Raw genomic sequence first — 11,923 nt, 5'->3', positions numbered from 1 at the left:
CACATACTTAAACAGCCTTCAGGAACATGGAGCCTGTTTACTTAATAATTCTCTGTGACTTTCTCCTCTGGCAGCTTGTCCAGCCTCCACCTGGAATGAAGGGAGAAACAGAACCACAAAGTTAGTTGAGATCTAAGCACTAAGTCCTGCTTGCCTTCCATTTACCCTGACTGCAGCCCTGCTCTACAGCCTAGGCAGAGCAGAGGGGAGGCTTGCTGGGTGTGTTGGATTTATTGTGTAGCTGCTGTAAGATGGGTCTGCACAGGACTGTTAGACTTTGTAGATCAATACAAAAACCCCTTCCAATTCTTCCTTATACCAGAAAGCTGTGGTAAGTCACTTTGCTCCATGCCTAAGTGTCAGTAGCTGCATGTAGGTGGCAGCCAAAGGATTTCATCTCCAAGCTTGCCAGAATATGGTGACAGGAATTTGGAGGTGTGGGTTTGAAGTTTACAGGGTAACTGTGCTTTCAGACAGTCCTGTCTGTATCTCTGCTGCTACAGAAAGCAAGAAAACTTGTTCAGTTCATGGCAGGGAATGTAGCTGGTAAGAAAAGCTGAGCAGCAACTACTGTTACAAAAGGAAAGCAGATAAAGAAGGGTGAGGGAAGAGAATGAAATTAAACTGAGGAGGGTCACCTCCCTTACACTGTTCATCAGGCAGCTGAGAAGACTGCCTCAGCAGCAAGCATGGCACCTGCTTTGCACTCTCCTGCTGGTTCTTCTCAATCCCAGAGCTGTAGCCACCCATTCAAAACATTTTATCCCAGTTTTCCTTTAAACAGGCCATTTCCCTCAGGCTGTCTTCTCTTCTGCATCAAACAAGGACAACTGCAGACAGCTCGTGTCCACAGGTCAGTCTATGGCTATGCAAAGTGCCTCCCTAATGACTTCCCTAAAGTGTTACCTTCAGATGAAGTCTCCACCCAAATCTCAGCCATATGTCATCAGCAATTGTACTGGAGTAGGTGAAAGGAACACTCAGACACCTTCAGCAGATCCAGAGGGGACTATGTCACTACAAGACTTCAGCCTGTGCCTTTGTTTTTATTGCTCAGACAACTCTGTCTCACACAACAGGATGCCTCTAATTTCTTTTAAAACCAAATCTCCCTGTTTGTTGCAATATTAATATCTGCTCCTTGATAAAGCACCTTTCAGGCACAACCAGGAGCTCCCACTGATGTGCTGACTCCTGTGTTGTAAGGTGACAAATTACAGGGCTGGCTGCACAGAATAAGCAAGGTTTATTCTTAGAGTACTCCTGCTTAAATTAGGTCTTTGTGCTGTTAGTTCACTTGTTTGGGCTCTTGCTGAAACCAAACCACTGTGAAACAACAATTGGTTATGATAAATCTCCCTGATTTAATTTCATTTTTGTTTCCTATACTTACAGACTGTACTTTGAGTAACTAATTCTAAAGATGAACAGCTAGTTCAGACACCATTTACTGGCCTTTCTTTGGGCAGATAAACAGCTTTGACATTTACCTGAGAGAAGGCAGGGTCTGTGCATTACAGCTCATGGATTCTATACCCAAGAAGTGGGAATTCTCCTGCAGGACCAAACTTCAACAGCTGGTCATGATCTTCACATAAAATGAAGGCTGATGTTATAACACTTGGGCCTCCTGCACAAAACCATTTCACCTGAGTTTCCCAAAGTACTGCATGCAATGCCTGGTCTGGATTGTTCCTACTGGCAGCTGGGGAAACTGAGTGATTTGCTGAAATTAGACCTTCTTCCATCTGCATGATCAAACTGCCAGAGCTACAACAGCTCAGCCTCAGCCAGGGCTCTGTGCTTCATACTCACACTCAGCAGGGAATTCTTCATGACACCCCTTTCTATTCCTCACATGCTTCTACTTGCACTCTGCCTTGGAAACCAAGCAAGGCATTTTACATTTCGCACAGGGTTCAGTACAAATTCTTTAGCTGGCAACAGTGGAAAAAGTATATTTGTCACCTCTTCTGGATATTCCTCTTCTTGGCAGTCCCTGCCTGGACTGTGTTGTCACAGGACAGCTACAGCTCATTTCATATCCACACTGTGCACACCTAAACCATGAGAGACTTTAGTCCACTTAGTTCCAGAGGCTTCTCACTTCTTGTTTCACGAAGCACTTCTTGGCAGGTTTATGGCTCCAACTATTAGTATAAAGCATTCTTAGCAGTTTGTGGAGTAGTTATAGGAATCAGGCACAGATCCTTAGCAAACACAGCCACTGGCAATAATTAGTAACTTAAAATTCCCTGCTAAGCAGATTTCTGAGCCGTGTGACTTTAAATGCTGTTTGATGATATATGATGTTTTTAAAACTACCATCACAAGAAAGAGAGAAAATTAACTGCCATTTTTCTCTTAAACTACATCTTATCTACACACAGCAGTTGGGCCACAGTCATTTACTGGAAGTGGAGCAAATCCCTGTGGTGCCAGCTCCATCCCTACAGCTGTCCCATGCAGAGTGGGAGAGGTGATGCTGGCATGAGACATCCTTGTATTATTAGAGTTATAGACTTGTTTAGGTTGGAAAAGACCTTTAAGATCATCAAGTCCAACTGTTAACCCAGCACTGCCACATCCACCACTAAACCAAGTCCCTAAATACCAAATCCACATGTCTTTTAAATACCTCAAGGGATGGTGACTCAAGCACTTCCCTGAGCAGCCTGTCCAATGTTTGACAACCCTTTTGCACCTGAAGTTCTTACTCATATCCAATCTAAACCTCCCCTGGTGCAACTTGAAGCCATTTCCTTTTGTCCTAATGGATGTTACTTTGGAGAGCTACCTCAACCTCACCACAGCCTCCTGGCAGGGAGTTGCAGGGGGTGCTCGTGTCTCCCCTCAGCCTCCTCTTCTGCAGGCTGAACACTGCAAGTTCCCTCAGCTGCCTCTCATAAGTCTTCATAGACTGGTGGAGTCCAAAACCTGGCATAAATCTCTAGGCCATGCTGTAAGGAATTTTGTAGAACCAATAGTGCAGATATAACATCTTGGCAAGATTTGGCTCCTGCTTGTCTGAAATCCTGGGCATTCAGTAGGCAGGCAGCTGGGGAAAAGCAATGAGTAACATATATAACTAAGTAATCAGCCCAGGGGAAAGTGTTTAAGTGAAAAGCCCCTGAACCAAACCAGCACATCTTTTCAGGAGCAAAATGTGTGTGAACCAAGCAGCAAGCAAATTTTCTACTAGTGAAAGTTTACAGTGTGCTCAGTTGTGCCCCTTGTAACAAAATGACTTGTTTTTCTATGTGCTTTTCCAGGGCATCCACAGAACATCACTAAGTAAAATTTCTCTGCTTCAAGATTTGTGGTGCAATTCCTCACACCAAATTCCAGCTGCCTTCGGTGATGGTAAATGAGATCACTTCATACATCACCACTAAGCAAAGACTCATCTTCTGTGCATGAAGCTGTGTGAATTTCCATTCCACAAATGGTTTCAATAAGGTGAATTCTGCAGTAACATAAAAATTGCTGTCAGCTGACACAGTGCAAAAGTGGCTGAGACTTGAGTATCTCCCCAGGAGCTGTGAAACCTTTGTTGTCATTTGCTGCAGCAAGGAAGATGTATCTGAATAAAAGGACAGGCACTTTATCAGGCCAGGAGAATAATGTCACTTCTGGAACCAGCATTTGTGCTGCCTGATTAGAATGAACTGAATGATGGTTTTTAAACATGTTCTCAGGAAGGTTCTGAGTGAAAGTCATGGGGTGTTTGTGCAGCCAAGGAAAAATGCCTTTCTCCAGCCAAAAACAAGTGAGGTAGGTTAGCTTGAGCCAAGACTTCCCCTTTCCCAGAGGAAAGATTTGACTTTTAAGGAAAGATTATGTCAAAGAGAGAGTTTCCTCAGAGCACAGCTCTCTGGCAGCATGAGGTGACTCATTTCAGCTTGATATAATGGCAGCACCTTCATGCCAGGGATTGCTGCAATCCCTTATCCATGGCTCTTACAGACCTGCTGTTTCCTTGCCAGCTCTGCACAGCTTCTGTTGCCAACAGCAAAGGTCAGTGGTTTTCTGGAGGTAAAGCAAGTTAGAGATTGTTGCTGTTACCTGATCTGGTGTGAAGGCAAGGTTACAGCTGCTCAGCCTCCCTCACCTCCTGCACACCCAGCTGCTGGTGGCCTGGCTGGGGGGTCTTGCTCCACTCAAGAACAGGATTTATGTGGCCTGGGGGAGATCTGCAGGTGTGTGCTGGGACCAGCAAAGGATGATGGAGCATTTCCCAGGGCTTCTTATGGGAACAGCTCCACTGATCACAGTGACAAAACCCAAGCTAACCCTCCTCTTTGTTACTCCTGGCTGCCTTGTAAAGGCTCAGCCCTGGGACTTACCAGTCAGACTTCCACTCAGTTTTAGGAAATCAGCAAAAACAAGTAAATCCAGAGTGGTTTTGCTGGGAATATGAGCACAGAAAACCCATAGCCTTGATCCAGCTTCTCTCAGCTCAACCTGTCACATAAAATTCAAGGAGACCTATAGGAAATGCTGGGCTCCCCTGCAAGGATGGGTGGCATCACCTTATCTGTACAGCTACCCCTCCAACCTGTGCTTTGTGTAAGATATCCTACAGCAGCAATATTAGACTTGTTACTCTGCCTAAGAGCCCAGCAGTGATTGGGATTGCTCACTGCATGGACTAGGAGGAAAAGGAGTCCCTTAAATCTGCCCATTGAGATGGGTGAACGTGATAAACAACAAATAATAAACCCTGCAGCATCTCCTGAGGGGTGACATTAAATGCAGATGATACACCCCTCACACAGAGGGTTATTTTAATGCCCATTCTACAGGAAGACACCAACCCTGGGGTTTCCATATGGGTTCTTTCCCTGAGTAGGAAAAGCTGGCTCTTGTGTCTGTGCCAGATGTTTGCTGCCAGTGAACTCCACTGGGAATTTATAGGATGAAATAAAAGATCAAAAGCAATTCAAACCACAGACAGGTGATTCTCTTTAAGCATCTGGCCTCAAGCCCTCACAAAGCCTGGCAGAGGTCAATGCCAAGTGGCCCCTGACCATTTGGAAAGGCCTATAAAGAAGAATATAAAGTGTCACTGCTCTTAACTGGCTGCATTGCATATGAGATATAAACTAAGCAGGTGAATGTTATTAGAGAGGCACTCTTATGAGTGCTGTATCCCACTAACAAAATCAGCAGGAAGCTTTCAAATATATGATCCAAACATCATATTAATCATGAAGTGGAAAGGTACTTAGACTGGGGGAGAGGCTCCCCTTTGGGTGCCTCTGCTGTGTGCTCTGCACAGACCACTGCAAATCCAGGACAGAGCTGTGGTTCTTGCCCACAGCTTCCTTGTGCCAGTTCCCTCTGGGCATTGTTGTCCCAAAGTCTTTTGTCTCCTTTTGTAAGTGGTGTCCCTGCAAGGGAGGGCAGAGAGGAGGTCAGAGGGGCTGGGGGGAGCAGAGACTCTTCTCCTCTCAGGGCAGTGGGCATTGCTGCAGGTTTTGGATGGGAGGGTACACACCATGAAGCTCTCACACTGTGACTGCTCAGAGAAGCCAAGTCATGGACTGGAAACCTCAGAGAAATCTCCCTGGAGGACAGATTTCATCCTAAAATGAGAAACACAGAGAGTTAGTTCTGCCTGTGGATTTTACACTACACTCTGCCCAGCAGTCAGATTGAATTCCCTGGGGCTAGCAAGACTGCATTCAGGGACCCCTGGCCCTAAAAAAAGCAGAGCTGTGCTCTAGGGGCTCTGGAAAAGCACAGGACACACGATATTTTGCTTGGACCATGGCAAGGCACAATTGAGAGCCAGGGACCATGCAATCATGCCAGCATGGACACTAATAAAACCATCTTGAAGGCATATGCTATTAGCAAATTCTCAGTCTCACATGTGACATTGAAACAGGAGCTATTTGGTGGCTGATTCCCTGTGCTGACCCTCAAAGACGTGGCCAGGACCAGGCAGTTTGTTTCTGGGGCTGCATCTGCCCGAGTTTGAAGCCTGCCTGCCTGCAGCCCCAGAGCCAGATAGTTTCCCATAAGAAAAATGTCCTGCCTACATCCAGAAATAGCAACTTAATAAAGTGCCTGTCAGTGGCACCTGCAAACATTGCACAAGGCAGAGGAAGGGCCAGATATACATCAGCATTGTGCTTGCATATGATTTCCTTCATGAAACCTTTAACCTCTGTGTCCCACGTAGTATTACAAGCAAACTCCCCCCCTCTTTGCTGTGTCTGCTCTGAGGCAATGAGTACTTTGGCAAGGACACTAAGTGATTTCCCAAGTCCAACCACAAGGCAAATGTCTTAAGAGCTCTGAAAAAACTGCATGTCCCTACGTCAGCTCTGATGATGTCAATGCTCTCCAGAAAGCTGGTGGTGTGAACCTTGGGCTGTGCTCCTATCAGACCACAGCATCAGCACTCATCAGGAACCAGCTGCTGTGCAGGGCAGGGAGCATCACTGCAGCTCATCAGCCATACAGGGATATTTAGACTTGCAGTTAGTAATGTTTTGTCAGAATTTCTTAGAAGAGATCCAAGGATTTTGGAGCCTGAGAGTCCCATTTGCTGTATCATCCCATTGCCCTTAAGGAGCTTGAGAAGGCAGATAGTTTTTCTTGTCTTCTCTTATCTGAGGAGCAGGGTTAAACAAGCTATAGAAAATCCCACTTGCCTTTGACCTCTTGATAAAAGCCTTATCTGAAGCTGGTTGAAGATAGACAGCAGTATTTTGAGCTGTTGCAGGCTGGACTTATCTGGGACTGTTCCCTTTTATGTCCTTCAGCACAGTGTCTGGAAGTCAGTACATACATTTCCATCATCTACCTGGTCTGAAGGGGACATGCAGGCTCTCTCCTATCCAACAGCTCTGTGAAGTGGGCTGGATCTCATTCACCACTGACTCCTGGCACTCAGACAGAGCTCAGACTCTGGCTTCCATGCTTGCACTCTCCCTAGGCATTGTTTTGAATCCTCTCTTGGCTTGGGAGTTAAATATAATTAAGTTGCCATTTCAAAATCAGAATTCAAGCCATGCAAAACTGGCATTGCAAAGCAAAAACATCCTGCAAGAGACTTCTGACAACTGCTTGCTGACATCCACATGTGCCCTGGAGGATAAGCCCTCTCTAAGTCCTCTGGGCAGGCAGACAGCTTTTGCAAGCTTTGGTGTGGCAGGAAAAGACCTCAACTAGTGTCCCTTTTGATTTAAGTGCACCTAATTCAGAGGATGCATCTCAGCTTATATGCTGTCTCAATTCATTCCTCAGTTGAGTAAAGGATTTCTTTCAGCAGTCAGACATAGCTTCACCTATTGAAGGTGCTGGTAGTAGAAGGGGTTTCCTCTCCTTGTGTCTCTGTGTGAGGTCCTGAAGGGCAAGGTTTAGTATTCCTGCTGAACTCCTTCTGAATGCTCAGCAAACAGGGAGAGGCACATGGAGAGTTTCCACCTTTTATCTCAGCCCAAAACTTTCCATCTGAATGGTCTCTTTAATGGGAAAGTTATTGTCCTCCAGTGAGCCACTCATTTTTGGGCTGACAGTAACTTGCATTTTCCCACAGATGTTGCCTGTTAACGTTTCCCATTCCTGACACAAAGGGGAAACATGAAGGTACTGAGGACTCGCTGTGCCTCAGCCGCAGTCACTCCATGCTTTGCATTCACCGCCACGTTCCGTTTGCTTCCACGCTCTGCTCCAGTGCAGCTGCAGTAAACCACCTGGGCAAGGCAGGGAAAGGAGAGCAAAGGCTGTTAACATTATGGGAGAACAACAGCATGAGAAATGGTGACATCTCTATTACAAAGTCAATGTTTTGAGTGTTGCATGGAGACTTCAGCAACTGGCATCCCTGCTTCTGCAGCAAAACAATCTGGATGTCGTTAACTAAACACAAAGCAAAAACCCTCTAAACACCCTATTAGCAGCAGGCAGAGATTTAAAGCAGTGCTAAAACCAAGGCTGTGTTACAGACCTGGGTTCTGCCATTACTTAGTGCTGAGTGTGGCTGGTCATATCTCCAGCTCTCACGAGTGTACAGCCCCAGCTCTGCATGGCACAGCTGCTTCTGCCATTCACCATGAGAATCTTATATGCTGGAGAATGTTTCTTTCAGTTTTGGTTCAATGTCCTGGTTATATGTTGTATATTATGTATCTATATATGTTACAGAAGCACCAATTTCATATATGTTTCTGTAAAATATTGTATGGTTACATACACATCGACTTCACCCCCCAGCACATTCCTTGATTGGTCATGCCCCCCTTAGCCTGCTTCCTCAAAAAAGTAACATAGCAACATCATCAAATATCTCTGATTGGTACATTATAGCTCTTCCTAATACAGGTTACTTCATACGTGCAGAGCTGGTACAGGCTTGCCAGAATTCAGATTTACATTCCAATTTTGCCCTACTTGGCAACTTTTATTCTTCTTCAGGTTTCACTGATCTGAGATTCTCATTGCTCAGCAATTCTGGATGTGTTCCAATGCAAATTCTTTCTGCAGAGCAAGTAGTTGTATATTTTTTCTAGCCTGAAACATGGCAAAAGTCCTCTGTAAGCAGGATTAGTAGGAGCAAGAGAACATTCTCAAGTATTGTAGACACCACTGAACACAGCAGTCTCATGGGCCAATTCACTTTTGGTGGACTTTGTGCCGGTCGTATGTAGAGTAACACTCGAAGCCCACTGTTCATTCAGGCATCCAACAGGCCAAGGTCTCTGCTTCCACCTTGTTTGCTGAATTTCCCACTGTTATACCTCAAAAGGGGATGCAAGGGAAAATGCTGTATCCTAGGCAAAAGAGAAGGGAAGCTCAAGATGCTCCAAACTATTATCAGGACACTGTAGTTGTGTCCAGGCCAGACTAGAACATCTGGTTGGTTTGTTTAGTGCGTTTTCATAGTTTGGGATAAACATTTCCAATTGATTTGGCATGAGTTCCAGATCCCCTTCCAAGCCTACCTGTCTTTCAAAGCCATTAGCTTACTCTTGAGCGTTACCAGCCCTAACAAATCACTATTTTTCTGTCTAGCCTTCCCAAAATAGCTGCTTTATTTTATCATTCATGTTGTCTGCATTCTGTGAGCGTTAAGGGAACTGGAGGAAGTGAATAGCTGAATATTCAAACACTTTTCCACAATATTTCTCCATCCTCTCTTCAAAGTCTTGAGTTTTACTTTTTTTCCATTTTGTATCCAAGCAAGCTCTTTGGCAAGAGAAAGCTCAGATGAGGCTTGGCTCCTTAATTGCATTGTTGGCAGACTGGGGCATTCTTTGTTACTTTCTTGATCTAATTCCCCCAAAGAGCTGCAAAAAGGAGAATGGTGGATTAATTTAATCATAGCTTGTTGTGTGGTTAAATACCAATGCCTTTATTGTCTACATACATTTGGGTGTTCTGACCTTCCTCTCTTCCACCCAGAGTGAAAGCCTCTTCCTCTGTACATTTTTTCCCTTCAGACTTCATGTCAAAGGAGTGATGCAGACTGAAATCCATGTGTTGGGAGTAAGTGGAGATTCAGTAGCTGGGGTAGAAGATTCAAAGCATTTCTTATTCCATCCTTCAGAAAAAAATGATATGGCTAATTTAGCTGGCAGATGAAGGATTGATCCCACAGCTCCTTGGAGCAGCTGTAGGCATAGGAAGGGTCTTTGTAAGAGAGATGCCTTGCAATGTCAAAAGTCAGTGTTGGAGCAATGGATCTGCTTGAGGTTTTTGGGGCACTGAGGTCTGCAAGCCCAAAATCCATGTTTTGCTGTGCATGTATGCATGTACAGAGCAAAAATCCCTCTCATGACAAGGTAATGGAGACAAATGCTGTGAACTCCCTTTCATCTGGGGCTTCATTGCAGCAGAAATGGCAGTTATTACAAACTTTGTCTCAATTAACTCAACACTTCTGCCAAAGAAACCTGGGACATGCTGTTTGCAGCAGGGCAGATTTACTTTTCTAACCAGACTTTAGCAGCTGTTTCAGATTGTGACTGAAAAGTTATGGCATTTACAGTTGAGCTTTTCCAGACTCTTAAGTGAAATGTAATAGCAGAAGTGTTAGTTGAGTCTCTTCATCTCTGGATGCATGTCCTTCAGAGGAGAGGCCTCCTGTCCTTGTCTCAAGGGGTTAAATCACACTTTTCCCAAATTAACTTTGTAGAAAACCTACCTAACTCCATCTAGGTTCCCATTCCTCTAGGTCTTTCCTTTGGGAGCTTGTTGGCAGCATTAAATCCAAGGCAGCCTTTGCAAATCAAAGGATTGTTTCATCTGAACATAAGGCTCTAAAGGGTGACTTGCAATTAGCACCCTCTGCACAGCTATTTATTGGATAACTGGATCCAAGTCCTGCTTCCAGAAACTTCCATGTAGCTCTCTATCCTCTTCAAACATCTTTCCAGTGATTTCTTGAGCAGAAGACTCTTCATTCTCCACAGTCAACTCTGTGACAATGTTGACAAAGGGAGCTGCAAAACGTAGCTAAAGTAAGATCTTCCCAACTCATAGTTTAGGCTTCATTGCTGAACTGCTTCAAGGAGAGGTCTTGTTTGGAGCTGTGGTCTTCAATTCCTACACAGGCAGTTTTTCCCACTGCTGTTATTAACCTAAACTGGCACATTTAAACATCTTGATAATCAGCTTATGTACAATAATTGTGAACTATTACACAGCAGCTAGCTCCTCATTCTCAGATAACTATCAAGGAAGACAGATTTAAACATTGTTTGAATCAATAGAAGGAAGTTACTCAAGTTAAGAGGGGATGAAGACTAACAAACCACTCCTGCTTTCTATGCTATAGGGAGGTACCATTATAATCCTGAGAAAACACTGGAATTCAGGTCAGAAATTCCATCACTTACACATAGGTCACACATGACCTGGCACAGCAGCCAAGCTCCCACAGTCTTGCTCACTTACTTAGGAAGAAAACAGGCTGCTCTACCTCCCCTACACCAACTTAGAGTTATAATTACTTGTAACATGGTATCATCCTGACGGCTTTGCAAGTAATCATTTGCTAAGAGATTAGAGCAGAACATAACTGAGAATGTAAGCAACTTCCTCTAACTGAATATTTGCAAGATCAGGAATGCTTAAGCAAATGCCTTAGACACAATACATCTACTGCAGCACTGGTTCATTGAACAAAGCAGCTTCTGGAACATGGTAAAAACACGTTCAACACAGGAATAACAAATAGCTTTTACCCCCATAAGGGGAGTAATTATTGTGAGTTGTCAGTGCTTTCAAATGTGACCACCTAAACATGTGTACTTTAGGCAGTGGTACTCTTAACAAACATCTTTCTGCCAGGTATTTCACAGACTCAAATGTCAATGTATTCCATAAGCTTCCAACTTGTCAGAGAAAGAGAAATCCCGAGGATTTCATCTCTGCCTGGAATGGGAACTTCAAATAGAAAGGCTGAGAGCATGCTGTCCAGTTCCATGGAGGCACATTTCAGATGGTTTCACCTTCTCCTCATTATATATTAGCTCAAAGTGGTTTAAATTTCCATACTCAGTGGAGAACAGACGTAGAGAATAATTTCTGGTTTCCTTGAAACATGAGCAGCATGTTTTTGACTGAAGGCTTTGTAAACAAGCTCCTTCCAGACTGAAGGTTTTAGGCCACCATGAAAAGAGAGGTTTGCTGATCAGAGACTGGCAAGTGCCCTGGTGCACTGCCCAGAAGATGAGAGGTGACTGGCAAAAACAGAGACACAGAAAAGGCCCCACTGAGCCTCCAGATCCACAAGAAATCTTGGCCTTAGCCTTGCATATCTCAGGACATGAGTAATGTCTACACTTCTGCTGCTGCTCTGGTCTAAAAAATGCCAGGCTAAATGGTTAGATCATTCCCCTTCCTGGTATGGGTCTGATCCAGTTGCCACTGAAGCCAGCTGGAGACTTTCCATCCAGTGAAATGG

The sequence above is a fragment of the Colius striatus genome, chromosome 14 (genome assembly GCF_028858725.1).
Source record: "Colius striatus isolate bColStr4 chromosome 14, bColStr4.1.hap1, whole genome shotgun sequence".
In the NCBI taxonomy this organism is placed as follows: Eukaryota; Metazoa; Chordata; class Aves; order Coliiformes; family Coliidae; genus Colius; species Colius striatus.
This window is presented reverse-complemented; position numbering follows the sequence as displayed.